Source organism: Nicotiana tomentosiformis, chromosome 7, assembly GCF_000390325.3.
Source record: "Nicotiana tomentosiformis chromosome 7, ASM39032v3, whole genome shotgun sequence".
Taxonomy (NCBI): domain Eukaryota; kingdom Viridiplantae; phylum Streptophyta; class Magnoliopsida; order Solanales; family Solanaceae; genus Nicotiana; species Nicotiana tomentosiformis.
In genome coordinates this window covers 21,004,719-21,027,725 of record NC_090818.1, presented here as the reverse complement: position 1 = coordinate 21,027,725, position 23,007 = coordinate 21,004,719, and positions in this window count along the sequence as shown.

The window sequence follows — 23,007 nt, the reverse complement described above, 5'->3', positions numbered from 1 at the left end:
TGTGATGGACTTAAGGTGTAGCTGAGATGATCATCTTCCACTTATTGAGTTTGTATATAATAATAGTTATCATTCCAGTACTCAGATGGCTCCATATGAAGCTCTTTACGGATGAAAATATAGGTATCCTATAAGATCGTTTGAGATTGGGGAAACTAAGTTAGTAGGACCAGAGTTGGTATAGCAGGCAGTTGAGAATATTAAGCTTATAAGGGAAAGGCTATTCGCAGCACAGAGTCGTCAGAAGTCCTATGCAGATAATCGACGATGAGACTTGGAGTTTCAGGTAGATGACTGAGTATTCCTTAAGGTATCACTGATGAAAGGCATTATGAGATTCAGTAAGAAAGGAAAGCTTAGCCCTCGGTACATTGGACCTTATAATATTATACACAGAGTAGGCCAAGTAGCATATGAGTTAGACTTGCCTTCCAAATTGGAGTATGTACATCCAGTCTTTCATGTGTCTATGCTCCGTAGGTGTATTGGAGATCCCTCTAAAGTCATTCCAGTTGACGATAATGTGGAGGAGATGACTTTAGAAGCTGAAGAAGAAATGAAGACTAGGTATCCTTACTTATTACCACTTTCGGAGGAGGATCAGACTGAGACATCACAGCCTTTAGGTACATATATGGTACTTAATTCTTACGTTAGTAGATGTTATTGGTCGTGTGAGGCCATTGGTGTTATTGATTATTGTGGCCCTGTGTGTCTTTGTATTGTTGGATTTTCTGTGTGACAGGTTGGTAGTAGTACCGTTACAGAGGAGACTCTACCGAAATGTCTATAGATTTCTGGGAGTTTAACATTTGAGGACGAATATTTTTAAGGGGGGAAGATTGTTACAGCCTGTGCGTTCCAAGGTGTCGTAATAAATATGAGACTTATTAATCATAATTTAAATGATTTTAAAGTCAAAATATGGCTATATATGATTTTTGGATAGAAAATATGAAGTTTGGAAAAATCGGATTAAAGTTGCGAAAAAACCGACTAAGGATTTGCCTTGTAACATATCTTTTTGAGAAATAACTTTTGTGTGCTATATGAGGTATTTTTGGGACATATTATTTACAAAATTGAAGGTATTGAAATGTAGTTTCCAACGCTCTTAACCGTACATTCATACGACACCCGAATAAAAGGTTATAAGCATTGGAATAAGGACCAATGCTAGGGTGCCAAGTAGCACCTTTTGACTTTTCAAACAAATTGGATATTTATATCCTTATCTCGTTTCTTTCTTCAATTTTCCAGAAAACACAACCAAATAAGACCCCTAACTTTACTCTTAAGCTCTCTGCAAGAGCTTCAAACAAGATTATCATCCCGGGCACGGAATGAAGAAACGATAATATTAAAACGATCCCTACGACGTAAGTATCGCTAGATTGCCTATCTTTTTCTTTGTAGTTTGACTTTTGGAAGATACTTCATAGTTAATAAAGTGTGTAATTTCTGTATTTAAGTAATTAAATATCAAGGAAGGTTGATAAATTTGTTTCATAATAGTTAGAACTCACGGGACGGTGATCGGAAGCCGTGAGTTCGAAATATTTACTTGTAGCAGACTGCTTTGTGGATTATTTTGTGTTGCTATTGGGCTGCGTGTTTTACTACTGTTTTGTGAAGTTTCGGAGGAGTAAGGTTGTGGAGAAACACCACATAAATGCAGGGTGGTGGCCTGGTCGTTCATCGTAACATTTTCTGGCCGTTTGACACTACTACGATGGTCGTTTTGTGTATGAAGAGATTGGGGTGTGTTGGGCTATTTTGTAGTGTATATAAGATTGGAAAATAATGTATACATATTGATATTGTTGTGTTTGGTGTTATCTTGAATTTGAAAGAAAAGAAAATTTTTGGGGTTTTTCAATATTAATAAAAATCTTTCTGGTTTTTTCTATTACATAAACTCGAAGACATTGATAACTGTAAAGGAAAACGTACAGACTCAAAACAAAACAACAAACAGACTTGACATGGATGACAGGACAAATAGACTCGATAAGGGTAAAATACAAACTCAAAAACTGAAAAATCAAGAACAAAGATGAGACTTAAATGTTGTTCCGGGAGCCCGAGTGGCTGTAGCTGGTCTCGGCGCAGGCCTTCTTGTAAGCTCTTCCTGAAGGAGCTTGAGGTCGGCCATGATCTGGCAAGCAAAAGATAGTACCGAGTGGAAGAACATAGCTCGAGTCATATTTTCACATTCATGGCATTTCATTGCCGCGTAGTAAGCTATTTCCTTGATTCTAAGCTTGATGGCGCCTTTCTCCTGGTGCAATCGCCCAATATGTTGCTCCCGAACTTCTACTATTTGCATGGCCTCGTTGTTTTGGTTTTGCAATTGCACTGCACTTTCTTCCAATTGGTTAATCAGTGCATAACAATATTCTCTCTCGACCCAGGAGTCTTTTATTTGTTGACCCATCTTGTTTTCAACAATGACCACCTCTTTCCTTAAGATCGCGACTTCTCTATCATAGCTTTTGCTTCACCTAGAGGGATAGCCTTGTTTGTTCTTCTGCATCTTTTGCCAACTTTGCTCGAGCTTTTGCCAAATCTTTCTCGGCCTTTGTCAGATCGACCGCATAATCATGCCCTTTTTGCCTCAAGTTGCTTATGATTTTTTCGTCCCTCTCACTTCTTACCGGAGTCTCGGTGGCTATCTTCATTTCCCGAAGATGAGCTCTGGGGGTTTCGTTTTCCCGGGCCAACCTTTTCTTTTCCCCCCCATCTTCAGCGGCTTGTAGACCACTTTCGAATTTGATGGTTCTGACTTGATGTTCTAGCTTGCTGATGGTGGTCCGGTACTCCTTCTCTTTGTCCAACCAAGCCCACTGTTCTTGTGTTGTATCAATAAATTCCTGAACATGGGGCCTTTTAGTCAGCCTTTCAAATTCGTCATTTGTTGTGACTCTTTCCGTACGAAGAGATGTACCAAGGCAGAACCTCGCTTTGGACAAATCTTGTACTCGGATATTTGCCCCCAAATACTGGCACTCGCTCTAATTTTGACGGACCACGTCTTCGGGGAATTGAGCATCAGAGCGAATTTCAACCACATAAGTACTGAGATCCACATCCTTGGGAACTTTCTGACATCTTCCAAGTTGTCTCAAAACTCGGTATGGGGCATATGGTTGGATGCTACGGAAACCCATCAGAAAGAAGTACGGACTCGTGGTCGGTATATGACCAATCTCATCGACAAGGAGCCAACCTAATGTCTATTCTATCTTATATGCGGTCAAATCCTGAGGGCGAGCGATCCAATTTTTGACTCCCTCTAGCATTACGAATCTTGTCACCCGCGTACCAAATTCATCGAAGCAGTTTTTTCCGGTAAAGCCGTAATTAATTTATCAGGGACGGTGAAAAAGGTGTTCGATCATCCACATTTGTAATAACAGATTGTACCCCTCTAAAAAATTGACTCCGGCCTTACAGGATGTGAGGGCTCGGAATATATCTGATACGATTGTGGGTGTGAGGGTACTCTTGGCCTGATTAGTCAAAACATGGACAACTCCGGCTACACGCAAATCAATGTGCCTGTCCTCCCTCGGAAACACCAAAAGGCCTAAAAATTCCACCATGAAAGCGAAGTATCTATGCATCTCCCACTTTGACCGGTTTTCTTTACTATAGAGTCCATTTTATGGGTCTTCGAATCCTCCTAAATGCCCATACCGCTGGTATAGAAAGTGAAAAATGGAAGCTTCATGTGCAAAACTTTCTGTTTTGATCTGTCTACTTATTTTCAGTAAGTCTAGTAACGTGTGGGGAGTGACGATCCTTGGAGACACCAGGTACTTGTGTCTCAATCCTTCTGTACTCCCAGCATAGCCTGACATTTCTTACAGAGTGGGTGTAAGCTCGAAGTCCGAGAAGTGAAAAACATTGTGGGCTGGGTCCTAAAATGACAGTAGTGCCTATATCAGATCACTTCTGGGCTGAATCTTTAATAGTTTGGTGAGCGACCTCAAGTATTGATTGATCTTGTCTCGTACTTATTTTTCCAAATCTTCCCATCACATGTAGAGTGACAGTGGAATCTGATCCTTAACCCTCACAGATAAATTCTGAACATTGCTCATTCTACACATTTTTAAATTAGGGTGACTGGGTTAAAACATGTAAATTTTATTTAACAACTTACCATGAAGAGATTAATTTTGCAAAATCCAACTTAAAACAAATCACGGCTACTTTTACAAATACGGCCCTTCAGCACTTCGGAAGGGAAGATTTTAGGGATGTGCTTGCTAAGTGGCCTAAAAATTGGAAAAAAGAACCATAGGCGGCTATTCTTACAAAAACGGCCTTTCGGCGTCCCGTCGGGACATTTATGTCTATTTGGACAAAAAGGGCATTACCTGACTTTATTTATGACAAAATAATAATATTTCATATTTTTGGTTATTTTTACAAAAACGGGGCTGAACGTGAGGTTCAGAACAAGGAACTAATTTACAATTAATGATGCTATTACCTGAGAATATTTTGGTTCGGGCAGATATGACAAACTTGTATCTAATATCAGATTTTGGTGTTATGTACATGTCTATAGGTAAGGAGATTGCCTCCATTCTCTGTCCAAATTTTTTTTTTGCAGTTGTACAATAGATTGGCCTTAGTCAACCTACACTATATAATCGAGGTTGAGGTTTATGTCCTCCTCCGTATAATTTTTATTTTTGAAATACACAGTTTGGAGTCATGCCTAACTCCTCCATCCTAATGAAGGACTTTTGAAGAAAAAAAATATATTTTGGAAGTACTAAGTACACAACTAAAAATAAAAGAAAGAGAGAAAAAAGGAAACCACATATATGTTGGAATGACGTGCTTTCCAATGTCACACGGTTGAACATAATATAATTGTACTCCCCTTCTATCATTTTATGTATCGGTTAAAATTTTAATACGCTTATTTAAAAAATTACTCTATCTTGTTCACTTTAATTTTTTGGTTGTTTTCATATATATATATATATATATATATATATATATATATATATATATATATATATATATATATATATATATTAAGAAATCCACTTTCAGTAATTTTTAAATATTTTTATCTTGTCCACAATATTTGATTGTTTCTCCAAAATTGCCCTTGAAGTAAAGAAACTAGGAGTGTTTGTTGTATTTTCAATGAACAAATTAAGGTTAATATGGTCAATTTTATTATTATTAATACTCCCTTCAGTCCCCTTTAAGTGACTCTTTTTTTACTGTTTTCACACATTTTAGCCAAAATAAAATCATTATTTATGAAAAAATATGGAGCAATCAAACATTATATTAATTAATGCTGGATTTTTATGTGGAGATAACCAAACGACACCTAAGTTTACAGAAGTTTAGGAGCTTGGAACCTCTATGGTTTTACAAAATTCATTTTACTTGTACGGAGACCCTACACCATTCAAATAAATTATACACCCGCCTTCCAATTTTAGACGTATTTTAGCTCAAAGTGAGTACTCATATTTGATGCTTATGTTAACTTACATTAATTATTATATATCATTAAATACTAAACTGAGTTAGGAGTATGTATTATGTGTAATAAATAAGTAACAGTAAACGGTAATCCAAGGAGGAAATTGGACACGTTTTGTTGTTTACCGGAAAAACGGTACAGTTGAATTTGTATCGTGGTTTATAGACACGTGGGTTAAATTGATCCGATAAAATAAAGTAATAAACACCACTAAAAAACAGTGCAAATCCGTCCATCAAATCCGACCGAAATCAGTCAGAAATTGATAAAAATCGACCGATTTCTGACCGATTTTAATTGATCGGAAAAATTATGATCGCTAACGTGTACCGACCGAAATCGGTCAAAAATTTCAAAGTGTTGATTGACTGTCAAACTTCAATTTCTGACCGAATTCGGTCGGTAACAAATAATTTTTTTTTTTTACATTTTCAAATTCCGACCGAAATCGGTCGGAAATTTAAAAAAATTATAATTTTATTTAAATAAATAATTAGTTCTAAATTGTAATATATTGTTAATTTATTTTAAAAAGTAAATATAAATTCATAATTTCCGACCGAATTCTGTCGGAAATTTTTAATTTCTGGGCGAAAAAAATTAATTTCCGAGCAATTTCGGTCGGAAATCTGGGCAGAAAATACCTGTTTTTAAGCTACACCACCTGCCAATTACAACCAATATCCATCATATAATGGTAGCATTATATTGCTACCATTCAACCATAATTAATCAACAATAATTAACTAACTAACAACAACAATAACAATTAACTAACAAAAATAATTAACTAACACTAACAACCATTATCTATGTCACGGCCCAATTTTTTCTCCGTTGGGTATCGTAATGGCACCTAGTCTTAGGGACTAGGTAAGCCTAACAATAATTAAAACAATAAAATTATTTAAAAAGAATCTCTTAAAATTCCCAAAACCAATAGTACAAGTCATAAGCTCTACAGAGTATTTGCTAGAAAACTTCTAAATACAACTGTCCAGAAATAAGAATAAACAGTGCAAAATAAAAAGTTGAAGGTGATTCCGAAGCCTGCGAACGGAACAACAGGTTTACCTTGAGTCTCTACAGCAACAATCCACACAGCTAGCTAACGAACAAGTACTTGGATCTGCACAAAAATGTGCAGAAGAGTAGCATGAGCACACCACAGTGGTGTCCAGTAAGTATTAAGACTAACCTTGGGGGAGTAGTGGCGAGGTACAGTCAAGACACCCACTGGTCTGATAAACTGAACAGATATAAGTACATGAACAACAAAAGTATGATGTCACATAAAGACTATGCAATATGGCTCACAGTACAGTGATGGCAATAAGGAAGGAAACAACAAGTATCAGCGGAATATCATAAAAATGACATAGAAAGGTGAATGGAACACAACCTAAATCCGAAATCACAAATACAGCAAGGACAAGTAATAACTCAGCAGCTACAACCGCTTTTACATCAGGTTTTAGCCAACAACTCCATGAGGTACCAAACCTCGGACAAATCACAACTCACGGGTCTCAATACCTGAACTCTAACACTTGGCATCCTATGCCCTCATAACAACTCATAACCACACTAACTACTCACGTGCCAATAGAGCCATTCTCACATAGAAGGCAAGTAAACAAGGGTGAGCATCTATGCTCAACAATATCAAGAACACCTCTTATCCGATAACAGTGCTTAACTACGTGTATGCTTGTGCAAGGGTCCTACCATAGTCCATATCAACAAATAAGCATAAGAAAAAAGAACGGACAACACGTAGAATATTTTCTCACAGCTTTCACAAGATAAAGCTCACACAGGTATATATACCACTTCACAAATATCAACAACAAGAATGCCTCCAGGCCACAAATCATCACAAATCAATCCCTGACACAGCCCACCTTGTCTCGCCATGTGTGCAATAGTAACATAAATACCCGTCTTGTCTCGCCACACGTGCATAATAATGTTCTCACCTTGTCTCGCCACATGCGCAACCCACATATATATATATATATATATATATATATATATATATACACACACACACACACACACACACATATCCCGCCTTGTCGCGGTGCATGTGCAAATATCAATGGTAACAATAGCACAACATAAACCTCGTGCAACCCGATAATAACAACCGCACGGCAGAAACCTCGTGCATCACCACAACAAGTGCAATAACAACAATGACAATAATACAAAGTACGACAAGTAAATCAACTCAAGAACTTTAATTCACAAAGAAATGATAGATCCAATTCACAAGGAATAACCACAGTAAAGAATGCTAGGCATAAAGAGAACAACTCAACAAAGGCAAAATTAATGTGTAGCAACGATCCCACAATATACACTTCAACAACAGGGAAGCTATCACGAATCAAATAATTCCAAATAAAATAAGTCGACTAAGATATAGGATATCTAAACTTCTTTTAAGGTTGAGAAAATTGCGAAGGATATTCAACAATTCAATTAAAGATAAGCAGCGAAAAAATAATCATAACCTCAATTAAGACTGAACAATTATAGGATGAAATAATATGAATTCCAAATAAAGATAAACAGTTATGAAAAGATAGCATGGCTATAAAGAGATAACAGTTTCAATTAAAGCACATATGAATCAAGTACCAATAATAGTAGATCATGAAGCAATTGATTCTAATTAAGCAGGTACATGTGAATCTAGTAATTAAAATATATAATCATAACAAGAACAGCTGCATATTCAATGAATACAAGGACCTAAGAACCCTAAAAGGCCAACTTTCCACAAATAAGTCCGTGAACGCACTCGTCACCTCGTGTACACGGACTACAATCAACATAGAAGACTCAAATCCTAAGGGGGAGTCCCCCACACAAGGTTAGGCAAGATACTTACCTCGAACCAAGCTCAATCAGTCCGTAAGAATGCCCTTTCCTCGATTATCATACTCCGAATGTCCCAAATCTAGCCAAACACAAATTGCATATCATGAATACAATCACAATAGACTCATCTAATTAGTGAAATCAATATTTTAACAAAAATTCCGAAATCCGCTCTAAAAAGTCGACCCGGGCCCACATCTCGGAATCATGTAAAAGTCACAAAATACAAACACCCATTCACTCACGAGTCTAACCATACTAGAATCATCAAATTCCGATACCATTTCGTCCCTCAAATCGTGATTTTTCATTTTGAAACTTTTCTTCAAAAATCACCATTTTCCTCAACTCAAAACACAAATTAAATGATAAAAATAAAGATAGAATCATGGAAATAAATAAATCAATTTTCTTGAAAAACCCACAAGGAAGCTCCCAAAATCGAAGTCTAAAACACAAAATATGAAGAAAAAGGCCAAACCCTCGACTTAATGTTTCTGCCAGGACTTCCGCATCTGCGGACTAGGAGATGAACCTGCGCACTCGCATTTGCGAGAAAGAGTCCGCATCTGAGAACTCAGCAGGCCAGGCCTGGTACCGCATCTGCATATTTACAGCCGCACCAGTGGCACCGCAGAAGCGAAAGAGGGGAACGCAGAAGCGATCGAGGGACCGTAGAAGCGGCCTTCGCACCTGCGTGCAAACTTCCGCAAAAGCGAGCAAGCTCCCATGCCTCAAATATCACAGAAGCGACTAGGCTCACGCAGAAGCGGAGCCGCACCTGCGCTCCAAGCGTCGCAAGTGCGAAAACACCAGAACCAGACCTGTTCAAAACCATGAAAAACATCCGAAACTCGTATGAAACACACCCGAGGCCCCCGGGACCTCGTCCAAGCATACCAACAAGTTCCATACCCTAATAAGGACTCGATCGAGGTCTCAAATCATATCAAACAACGTTGAACTTATGAATCGCACCATGAAATGAACTTATAAATTTTCATATCTTTCAACTTCTAAAACCCATGCCGAAACCTATCAAATCAACCCAGAATGACGTCAAATTTTGCAGGCAAGTCCCAATTAAGATAACGGAGCTGTTCCAACTCTCGGAATTACATTCCGACCCCGATATCAAAAAGTCCACTTCCAGTCCAAATCTTCAAAAATTTGACTTTCGCCATTTCAGGCCTAAATTAGCTACAGACCTCGGATTTACAGTCCGTACATGCTCCTAAGTCCAAAATCACCCAACGGAGCTAATGGAACAGACGGAACTCCATTCCGGAGTCGCCTTCATATAGTTCTGACTACGGTCAAAATCCTAAGACTTAAGCTTCCGTTTCAGGGACTAAGCGCCCCAAATTACTCTGAAACATCCGGTAACCGAATTCAACTATGCACGCAAGTCAATACACATAATATGAAGCTTCTCAGGGCCTTATGCCGCCGAACGAGACTTAAATTCTCAAAAAGACCGTTCGAGTCGTTACAATCTAACAACAACAATAACAACTAATAACAATTACAACAACAACGCCAACCACAACAGCTACTAAAATGTTCAATAACAAAATAATATCAACAATATAATCATAATTCAAAACTAGTCTCAACTAAATATTGACAAGTTCAATACTTTGTTTAGTAATACACACCATTCAATGAGTGTTTTATCTAGCATTATCTCCATCTTCACTCCTAGAACCTTCATCGTCGGCACATGGGGAAGGCTCACGAGACCGGGAAATGGGGAAAGCACCACTAGCAAGAAGATTGGCCAACTGACCTTGAAGGAGATTAAATTGTTTGTCCCTCCTTTCTAGTTGAACTTGAAGGGTACCAAATTGTTCATCTCTCTTTTGTTCTCTAACCTTTGTCTCTTCAAGCTCTGCTGTCAGCTTTGCGATCTTCTATTCCATAGACAAGATAGTCGACCTATCAATTGCCTCGCCTTGGGCGAAAGTCCATATACCTTGCAATCCAGCCCTGTAGCGCCGAAATGATTTCTCTAGAAGGCTGTATGATATCCCTTTTTTAGGACCACCGACAACATCCAACCATATCCTCTGCGCTTCTTCGTCCGAAAGGGGTGGTCGCTCGCCTTGCTCATTCGGTAGCAAGCTCTGAGTGTACTCCTCCACATTAATCTTGTAGCGACCCTTTATTTAGAAGATAGAAAATTATTAACTATATAATATTATAAACATTTATAGTAGTTATGAAACTTACATATGCAGTCTCCGCCCAATCCTCGACCCATCTAGTTGGATCTATCGGTGCCTTCTTCTTCCGGATGTGAGTCTCCATGAAGAACTCATCATGAGTCATCTTCCTCCCATATTTTTTTCCTACAAATATAATAAAACATATTAACTAAATTAACATATATAAATATAGTTCGTTAATAATAGACTGAAATATTTTAAAGAATTACCAGTAGTCTCCTCGTAGCCCCCATGCTCCTTGCACCCACACAGTGCAAGGAGCCACCCTTCTTAGATGCTCGGGCCTTCTTTCCCAGTTCACTCTGCTTCTCGAATTTCTCGGTGGTCCAATACCTCTGCAGATCCTCCCATAAATGCGGTAGAACCCATGAAGGCTTCTTGTTAACCTTTCGAGAGGAGGAGAAGGAATCGGAGAGTCTCTTACGACATTTGTACTCCCAATTTGCACAAATTTCACGGTTATACCGGTCCTCCCAGGCACACTTAGTTTGCAAAAAAAGTATGTAACGTTAGATGAAACTATTGTTAATATAATGCTTAAATAGATAAGAATTGTATTAAAACCTTAAATTGGTTGAACATTTGTTGCACGAGATCCTCTGGAAAGTCACTCCAAGTTGGATAGGTGCATTATACAACCGGCCAAGAATTTCAGTGATTGTCTTTGTAACCTGATGATTAGGTATGAACCTACAACATAGCAATTACATTAAATAAACAAGAGTAGCTATTATAATTCAGCAAAAATAAAGAAGTAATAAATAAATCTTACCCATTGCCCTCAGGCCTGATGATCATCCTATGATAACGATCATAATGCACTTCATCTGGATCATCATCCTCCGATGAATCTGAAGCGTGCGCAGAAGCGGAGGCATCTGGCTCAGTACTACTATCTCGAAGACGAAGTCTAGAAATACTAGGAGACGAACTCCATGGAGAGGGAGACGAGGTCCCTGATGAAGATGGCTGCGATCCATACCCCTGCATCGATCTAGACCCCTGCTGCGATCCAGACCACTGCTTCGATCCGGCCGGCTAAAATCTAGATGGATGCAATCCGGTTGGAGATGAAGTAAATGGAGCAGATGACGGGCGTACCACATGGCTCTATGACTGCTGACTCGATGGACCCATGTAACTACTTGTAGGATCATATGAAGGAAGCGGGATATAGCCCTGTGGCGGAGAATGGTAATAATACTGCTGGGAGGGCGAATGGTGGGTAGTATGATGCGTAGATGGATGTGGTGGAATAGATGTGTTCCTAGAAGATTATTTTCAGCCATCAACAACAGAGGGATACAAGTGTGGAGTGGAAGGAAGCGAGGGTGTAGCACCATCATCATGATCAATAGGTCTTTTATCCTTCCTAGACCTACCTCAACCCCTACCGGTCATCTGCATAAATTAAAAAAAATGTTAAAATTGAGAATATAAATCTATATAAGTTGAGAGCGCTTGAAAAAACTAACATGCTAGTCGTCTTCGTCGACGTATCCTTCCTCGTCTGAAATTCCTTCCTCTTCACTTATTTCATTTTCATTAGGTGATTCTTCATCCTCATTTTCTATGATTGTTATTTCCTCCATATCAACTTCTTCTAATATGCATTGAGGATGCTCCAAGTAATTTTCTATCTGATCATCCACCATTTGGTTAACACTTGAGATATCGTTTTGGTAAGTAACATCTAGCACATTCTCAACTTCCACCCTACCAACAGGCTTTGTTTTGATTACAACCAACCAATCAGCCTTATCCCTCCGCAATGGGTATGGGGCATAGTACACTTGTCTAACTCTTTCTGCAATTATTAAAGGATCATAGCGATCATACTCCCTCTTTTTATTAACCTCAATTATGTTATACTGCAAGTGTACATTTGTACCTCTTCTAGGTATTGTGTCAAACCAATTGCATCGGAAAAGTATAATCTTCTTATTTGCCCAACCTGAATATGACAATTCTAGAATCTCTTTGATCACACCATAATAATCATTTTCTCCATCCCCGTTGCCTTCACCACCTTTGACACACACCCCACTGTTATTGCTTTTTTTTATACTTGGAGTATTCCTCGGTGTGAAATTTGTAACCATTCACATAATACTTAGACATAGTCGTAACCGTAGGTGCAGGTCCCCGAGATATGTCTTTAAAAAATTGATTAACACTGTTGTTTGGATTATTGACCTACATGTAGCGTTAAATAAATCACAAGTGAGCAAGTATATTCACAAGTATGTATATTCACATATGAGAAAGCATGTAAGATGCACTTACACACTCTTTAAACCATGCCTCAAATGTAGAATATACAACACCATGACCAAATTGACTCACGAAGTCATTGAGTGATGCATTGAAAATTATTTGTTAGTTGCATCAACCAAATTAAATAGTATCCAATGTAAATTAATCTTACGTCAAAACTTACTTAAGAAAGGGTTGAACTTCCGGACAATTTAGCAACACATGATTTGAAGCTGATTTGTACTTCATACTACTTAGGCTCCATTTTGTTCGATCTTTAGAACCTCGGCCTGGTTGATTGAATATGGATATTGGAGGATATAATGGATCAATCTCAATCACCACATTATGCCGATTGGGACTATTTATAGCACATGGCACATGGCTGTCAAAGTAGTAAGAACAAAAATGGGCAGTTTCCTTTGCAAGATAGGCTTCACATATGGATCCTTCAATCCTATTCCTCTATTTAACAAATCATTTACTGTAACGACCCGACTTGTGGTTTTAAGAATTTACGCCCCGTTCAGTGACTTAAGGTCTCGAGCAGCCTCGCAACATGTATTATGACCCGCGTGTGTGGTCGAGTTTGATTTACGGATGATTCAGATAGATTTGGGATACTTAGTCCCTGAGATGGAAGCTTAAGCCTTAGGATTTTTACCGTAGTCGTAACTGTGTAAAGACGACTCCGGAATAGAGTTTTGTCGGTTCTGTTAGCTCCGTTGGGTAATTTCGGACTAAGGAGCATGTCCGGACTGTGAATCTGAGGTCTGTAGCCAATTTAGGCTTGAAATGGCGAAAGTCGAATTTTTGGGATGTTTGACCGGGGGGTTGACTTTTTGATATCGGGGTTAGAATGTGATTCTGAGAGTTGGAACAGCTAAGTTATGTTATTTGGGACTTACCTGCAAAATTTGAATTCATTCCCGATTGATTTCATGTGTTTTGGCACAAGTTATAGAATTTCAAAGTTCAAAGTTCATAGATTTTGATTTGGGGTGCGATTCGTCATTTTGATGTTGTTTGAGGTGATTTGAGAATTCGACTAAGTTCGTATGATGTTTTAGGACTTGTTGGTGTATTTGGTTGAGGTCCCGGGGGCCTCAGGTGTGTTTCGGGGTGGTTTCAGATCATTTCGGGCTGTTTCAGAACTGCTGTATCTGGTATCTGACTTCCTTCTTCACGAACGCGAAGGGAGTCACGCGAACGCGAAGAAGAGTTTTGAGGCTGCTGGGATTTATCCTTCGCGAACGCGAAGGAGGTCTCGTGAACGCGAAGGTATGCCTAAAGAACCTACGTGAACGCGAGGGGCCAGTCGCGAACGCGTAGAAGGAAGGAGGGGACTGGGCCTGGAGTCATCAACCTTCGCGAACGTGAAGCAGTAGGACCTGAGTGCATCGCGAACGTGAGAGCTTGAACGCAAACACGATGATATGCATGGCAGGCCTTCGTAAACGCAATGCTGGTAATGCGAACGCGAAGAAGAAATTGAGGCAGCGAGTTTTTGGCCTTCGCGAACGCGAAGCAATGGTCGCGAACGCGAAGCAATGGTCGCGAACGCGAAGAAGGCCTATCTGGGCAGAATTAAACGTCCCAAAAATGGGGGTCTGAGTTCATAACTCAAAATGTACTTTGGAGCTCGGTAGAAGGTGATTTTTGGAGAGATTCTTGCGTGGGTGTTTGGGGTAAGTAATTCTTATCCAGTTTTGATTAATTTCCATGATTATGTCTTTGAACTATTATTTAATTCTGATTTAATGGAGGAAAAACCAAGATTTTTATAAAATCTTCCAAAAAGAAAAATTTAAGATTTGGAAGTCAAGTTGTTATTGGAATTCGAAAAAATTGGTATGGTTGAACTCGTATCGGAATGGGTGTTCGGATTTCATGAAAATTATGTCGGGTTCCGATAGGCGAGTCCTGCGTTGACTTTTGTTGACTTTTTGAAATAAATTTTTAAGTCGACGTATTATTATCCGGAATTGTTCCCGTTGAATTTTAATGAAGTTATACAATTAATTTGGATATATTTGAGCTGTCTGGAGGTCAATTCAAGCAAGAAGGCGATTTTGGAATATTAGCATAACTTCAAAGAGGTAAGTGTCTTGCTTAACCCTGGTTGTTTTATTCTGCCTTTATTATTATTTGTTTTTTATTATTTTATATATTATATTGCACAGGTTATTAGACTAGTGAGTGTCTTGACTGTACCTCGTCTCTACTCCATTGAGGTTAGTCTTGATACTTACTGCCGCTGTGGTGTGCTCACTCTACACTTCTGCACATTTTGTGCAAAGCCAGGTATTGAAAATAACGGACTTAAGCAGAATTAAAGTGGGATCATAAGGATTCGAGGTAGAGTTGCTTGGTTGTCACAGTCCCTTGGAGTCTTTTCGTTTTATTGTACTGTTAACTTGTAATCAAACAGTATTGTATATTCGATCCTCATGATCATTCTATGTATTCAGTTAGAGTTCGTGACTCAGTACTACCAGTCTTGGGAGGTTGTATATTCATATTTGTTCCGCTGTCAGTTTTGACTCAGTACTACCGGATTGATTTGATGTGTTTCGGCACAAGTTATAGAATTTGAAAGTTCAAAGTTCATAGATTTTGATTTGGGGTGCGATTCATCATTTTGATGTTGTTTGAGGTGATTTGAGAATTCGACTAAGTTCATATGATGTTTTAGGACTTGTTGGTGTATTTGGTTGAGGTCCCGGGGGCCTCGAATGTGTTTTGGGGTGGTTTCGGAACTGCTGTATCTGGTATATGACTTCCTTCTTCGCGAACGCGAAGGGAGTCACGCGAACTCGAAGAAGAGTTTTGAGGTTGCTGGGATTTAGCCTTCGCGAACGCAAAGAAGGTCTCACGAACACGAAGATATGCCTGAAGAACCTACGCAAATGCGAGGGGCCAGACGCGAACGTGTAAAAGGAAGGAGGGGACTGGGCCTAGAGTCATCGGCCTTCGCGAACGCGAAGCTTCAATTGCGAACACGAAGCAGTTTGACCTGAGTGCATCGCGAATGCTAGAGCTTGAACGTGAACGCGATGATATGCAGGGAAGGCCTTCGCGAATGCGATGCTGGTAACGCAAATGCGAAGAAGAAATTGAGGCAGCGAGTTTTTGGCCTTTGCGAACGCGAAGCAATAGTCGCGAACGCGAAGAAGGCCTATCTGGGAAGAATTAAAAGTCCCAAAAATGGGGGTTTGAGTTCATAACTCAAAATCTAATTTGGAGCTCAGTAGAAGGCGATTTTTGGAGAGGTTCTTGCGTGGGTGTTTGGGGTAACTGATTCTTATCCAGTTTTGATTAATTTCCATGATTATGTCTTTGAATCCATCATTTAATTCTGATTTAATAGAGGACAAATCAAGATTTTTGTAAAATCTTTCAAAAACAAAAATTTAAGATTTGGAAGTCAAGTTGTTATTGGAATTCGATAAAATTGGTATGGTTGAACTCGTATCGGAATGGGTGTTCAGATTTCATGAAAATTATGTCGGGTTCCTAGAGGCGAGTCCCGCGTTGACTTTTGTTGACTTTTTGGAATAAAATTTTAAGTCGACGTATTATTATCCGAAATTATTCTCGATGAATTTTAATGAAGTTATACAATTAATTTGGATAGATTTGAGCTGTCTGGAGGTCAATTCAAGCAAGAAGGTGATTTTCGAATATCGGCATAACTTCAAAGAGGTAAGTGTCTTGCTTAACCTCGAGTGGGGAAAATTCCCCTTAGGCATTGAGTCTTATGAGCAACTAGGGTAATTGAAAACCGTGTACGCGAGGTGACGAGTACGTACTTGGTTTATATGTGTAAAGTTTATTGAGTTAAAGTCTTGAGCATATTGTGTAGTAAATTGGATAATTGTTGGCATATATTTAATCATCTACTTGTCGTGCCTTAACCCTTATTGTTGACTCTTTTGTTATATGACAATGTGATGTGATTGTTATTTGATTATTTATGAAATTTCGTGAATTTGCTTGTTTGATAATTATTGAAATTTAATTTTATTTTGAATTTTCCCCTCTGCAAATAATTAATTAAATGAGGTTAAGAAGAGGTTTTTATATAATTATTGAAAATTTGACTTTTATGAAGACTTTGCTTTATGTTGAGTAATTTCCATCTCTATTGATTATTTTTGGGTGTTGTACACATTGTGTGGAGCATTTGGCTATTTGCTGTGAAATTAATTGACTTGGTTGTAGCTTTGAAATTTGGTTGTAGCCATTAGGCAAATTGTGATATGAATTGATTTTTGTTATGTTGTTGTGATAATTTTCCGTGTAAATTGTTGTGTTGTGTGAGTTATTATTTTGGGGAGATAAGGGTGGCATTTCACAGTTGATATTATGTGGTTATAAGGGTGAAATTTCATTGTTGTGTTTGTTGGCTATTGATATTGTCTGGGCGGAGCGATAAGGGTGGCAATAGGAACGATAGGGGTGGCTATTGATATTGTCTGGGCGGAGCGATAAGGGTGGCTATAGGAGCGATAAGGGTGGCAATATGAGCGATAAGGGTGGCTATTGTCAGGGACGATATGTGATGATGTGGGGTTGTGGTGTTGACAATTTTCATGTGATGTTGTGATTTTCTTGTGTTTATTTTTATACCTTGTGCAACTTGTCTTGTTGTTAGTAAATTGATAATAATCTAATTTATGTTGAAATTGGGAGCCTGTGGCTATTGCCGGACGGTTTATAAAATAAAATGTAGGCACGAGGTGCCGTGAATTGTGATATGAAATGGGGATATTGGCACGTGAATTATCCGTGAAGTTGTGATATAAAAATGTGGGCACGAGGCGCTGGGATGAAATGATAATGATATTTGGAACGTGAATTGTCCGTGCAGTTGTGATATGAAATGAGGGCACGAGGTGCCGGGCAAATATGATGATTTAATTATGGGCACGAGGTGCCGTGGAAATATGAAAATGGGCTGAGACCTGTATTTTGATGATTGTAAAATGAGTTGTCACATGGTGACTTTTTAATTGAAAGAATTATATTCAAAATATTTATTTGGAAGGATTTTTACTTAGAAAGTATTATATAAAAGAATTATATTTGAAAAGATTTATTGAAAGAATTATATTTGAAAAATAATTATTTGAGAAAATTATATTTGAAAGAGAGTTATCTGGAAGAACTATGTGAAAGACATTTATTTGAATGGCTTGATTTAATTGAGTGTAATTGTGTTTATTAATTATTGAGTGATATTAATGGTATTCTTATTGTCTGTTGTGCATATCATTTGTATATTATATTGCACATGATATTAGACTAGTGAATGACTTGACTATACCTCGTCTCTACTCAATTGAGGTTAGTCTTGATACTTACTGGGCACCGCTGTGGTGTGATCACTCTACACTTCTGCACATTTTGTGCAGAGCCAGGTATTGAAGATAACAGACTTGAGCAAAGTTAAAGCGGGATCGTAAGGATTCAAGGTAGAGCTATTTGGTCGTCGTAGTCCCTTGGAGTCTTTTCGTTTCATTGTACTGTTAACTTGTAATCAAATAGTATTGTATATTCGATCCTCGTGATCATTCTATGTATTCAGTTAGAGTTCATGACTCAGTACTACCAGTCTTGGGAGGTTGTATATTCATATTTGTTCCGCTGTCAGTTTTGATTATTTATTTAATAAAAAAATAGCTTCAAAAGGTAATTGAAATCGGCTTACCTAGTCTTAGAGACTAGGTGCCATCACGACGCTTGTGGTGGGATTTTGGGTCGTGACATTTACACTTGCCGATAGTCCTGCATATTGTCATATTAGACGATAACGTTAAAGAAAATTACAAGAATAAATCAAGGTTTGATCATTACCTCTCGAATGGATACATCCACCTGCATTGAACCGGGCCTCCAAGTCGCGCTTCGTGTACAAGGTGAATTGGAAGGTATTCCATCACATCAAAGAAACCACATGGAAAAATCCTTTCCAGCTTATTACTGATTACAGGATTGTTCTGATTTATTTGAAATAGGCTTTCTTCCCGTAATGTGGTATAACATAAGTCATTGAAGAACAAACTTATCTCTATGATGGGTTTCTATATATTTTCAGGCAAACCACAAAATGCAATAGGGATTAAGGTTTCCATGAATATATGTCAGTCATGACTTTTCATATGAGTCAGCTTTCCCTCAACCATATCGGCACATTTTCCTAGGTTTGATGCATATCCCTCGGGCATCTTTAGGTTTGTAACCCACTCATAAATCTGTCGTCTTTGTTCCAAAGTGAATGTGTAGCTGGCCTTGGGCTTGAACACCTTACCATTATTCCCATACTGCAAATGTAATTCAGGTCGCCTGCAATATTCTTGTAAGTACAGTCTAGCCTTCAGGTTATCTTTTGTCTTATTCTTATCATCCATCACTGTGTTGAACAAATTGTCAAAATAGTTCTTCTCAATATGCATGACATCAAGATTGTGTCGGAGAAGATTATCCTTCTAATATGGCAACTCCCAAAATATGCTCTGTTTTGTCTAGTTATGAGTAACACCATATCTAGGAAATCTAGAAGGTGGGGCCTCAGTAACTTTAGTGAAGTTCTGAACCCTCTCCCAAATTTCGTCACCGAAATAAATTGGAGATGGCAAATCATGTTCAACTGTATTCTTTTTGAATGCGTTCTTCATCCTTCTGAACTCGATCAACTGGCAAGAACTGACGATGATAATCAAACCATGACTGTTTTCGGCCATGTCTTAAAGTGAACGCTTTACCATTTTCTATGCAGTAAGGACATGCTAACTTTCCGGCAGTCATCCACCCAAACAACATTCCATGCAGGAAAATCATTAATGGTCCACATTAAGTTAGTACGCAAGTTGAAATTTTGCTAAGTTGATATATCATATGTCTCAACTCCATCATACCACAACTGTTTAAGCTCATCAATCAGAGGTTGCAAATATGGTGTTGCAGAAACAGAAAATGGCGTGAAACCATCAGCACACAAAACCAATCGAACATTCCTCGGTTCACTAGTATAATCCGAATACATCCTACAAAATGCTTCCAAGCTTCCTCATCTGAAGGATGACACATAACACCGGGCGGCCTTCTATTTTCATAGTGCCATCTCATATGAGGAGCGGAACTCATCGATGCGTACAACCTCTTTACTCTAGGAATAAGAGGCAAGTAATGCATCGACTTCACAGCAGCCTTCTTCCCGCTGGAAAGCCGCTTAAAATGAGTTTTTTCAAAAAATTTACAACTTTCTAAATCTGCATCACCCTTATAATACAACATGCAACCATCTTCACAACAATCGATTCTCATAGATGAGAGTCCTAACTTAGAAACCAATCTTTTAACCTTATAGAAATCTTCAGGTATGTTGAAAGTTGGGTCAACTAGTTCACTCATAAGGCCAATGAAAGAATCCATTCCCGCTTGAGAAATATTGGTATCTGATTTGAAACTTAATAATCTAACCACAACAGACAACTGAGAGTGCATACTCCCTTCCCTTAGTGGACGACTAGTGGCCTCTAACTGTTCATAAAAATATTTTGCCTCTTCATTAGGAGGTTGTTCAACACTTTCATGGGTTTCAAAATCGAAGTGCATCCCAAAAGCATCTACAACCATTTCATGGTATCTAGGATATTGAACGTTATTCCCCACCGACCTACTACTTTCACCAACAACTACGTTAAGAAATACACCATCACTACCATCAATCTATCCATGACTAGTCCACATAAAATAATTATGCATAAACCCTTTTTTATAAAGCTGAGTCTTAACATCCTCCGATCCAAAAAAATGCAAACACTTGCACTTCACACAAGGACACCTAATCAATCCTCCAATCCGAAACGGTTCAAGTGACATTGTATGCGTAATAAATTCCTTAACCCCTTCTATAAATTCCTCCTTCAAAAACCGATGATTAGGATAATTCCTATTATACATCCAACTACGATATTCCATCTATATAAAGAACGAATAAATTACATGTTATATTGATCATAATTCAAATTAATTTATAGAATTAAGTTGCATAATAAATTATAATTTGTTAGCACACTCAATTAATCTAACATAATTAGTTAAGCATAATAAGCATAATTAGTTAAGCATAATTAATTAATTATAATTTGTTAAGCATAAATAGTATAATCAGTTAAGCATAATTAGTATAATTAGTTGAGCATAATTAGCATAATACGTTAAGCATAATTAGTTAAGCATATTTAATTAATTATAATTTGTTAAGCATAATTAGCATAATTAGTTAAGCATAATTAGCATAATTAATTAATTATAATTTGTTAGCATGCTAATAGAACAATATTATCCCCTATTTAAATCTAATGTAGTTCAAAAACCCTATTTAGTCACACAAATCCTAAATATACAAAAACCCTAAATAATTACATAAAATTAAATTCCGAAAATTAAAAGAGTAATAAGTTAGAACACTAACCTTGAAAGAGATTTAATGGTAGTGACAATGGTGGAGGCGGCGGCAGGCGGCGACAGCGGCAGGTGGGGGCTGGGCAAGGTGGGAGCTGGGGGAGGAGGGGGCTGGGCGAGGTGGGGGCTGGGCGATAAGGGGGCTGGGCGTGGTGGGGCTGGGGGAGGAGGGGTGGAATTTGGGTGGGATTTGGGTAGAAGAGAGATGGAAGAGAGAAAGAAGATAGGGATTTAAAATAGGAAAATGGGGAGAAAACCCGTCTGATGTTGGTGAAGATACACAGATTTCCGACTGAATTTGGTCAGAAATGTTGACCGTTTGACCTCGAGATTTTCTACCGAATTCAGTCGGAATTTAATTAAATAATATATTTCCTTTTTAAATATACCGACCAATTTCAGTCGGTTTTATAAAAATCTATTTCAATTTTATATATATATATATATATATATATATATATATATATATATATATATATATATATATATATATATATATATATATAATACACTTATGTGCGCAAAATACAATTTAATTCAATTATAGTAAATTTTAATCGAATATAATTGAATTTTCAATTGATCCAATTATATTGAGTTAGCACACAATATAAGCTATATTCGATGTCGTGATGGCGCCTATCTATATTGAGTTAGCACACAATATAAGCTATATATATATATATATATATATAAGCTATATTCGATATTAAATATTGAATATTAAAATTTAGGATCTTAATTCAATTTAATATTATGTACATATATAGTATAGTGTGTGTATATATATATATATATATATATATATATATATATATATATATATATATATATATATATATATATAGTATAATTGTGATGACCCAAAATGTCATCTTTAAATTTAATAATTAATTATGTGTTATAAGACCTCAAAAAGCACTATTTATCATTCATCGGCTTGCGTGCGCAGTCCGTAAAATTTTCCGGAAAGGTTTTATGTGAAAAATGGATTAAAATGTGAATTAGAGCTTTAAAACTCAACTGAGTTGACTTTGGTCAATATTTTGAGCAAACGGATTCGGATCAGTGTTTTGACAGTTCCGGTAGGTCCATATCGTGATCTGGGACATGGGCGTATGCCCGGAATTAAATTCCGAGGTCCCTAGCCCGAGATATGGAATCTTCATGAAAAATTAAAAGTTTAAGTTCAAATAGTGACCGGATGTCGAATTATATGCAAACGACCCCGGAATAGAATTTTGATGATTCCAACAGCTCCATATGATAATTTTGGACTTAGGAGCGTGATCGAAATTTTTATTTGGAAGTCTGTAGTGAAATTAGGCTTGAAATGGCTAAAACGAAAATTTAAGTTTGGAAGTTTGACCGGGGAGTTGACTTTTTGATACCGGAGTCGGAATTCAGTTCTGAAAATTGTCAATCATTTATGACTTGTGTGCAAAATTTGAGATCAATCGGACTTGATTTGATAAGTTTCGACATCGAATGTAGAAGTTGGAAATTCTAAGTTTCATTAAGCTTGAATTGGAGCATGATTCGTGATTTTAGCGTCGTTTTATGTGATTTGAGGTTTCAAATAAGTTCGTATGATGTTTTAGGACTTGTTGGTATATTTGGTTGAGGTCCCGAGGGTGA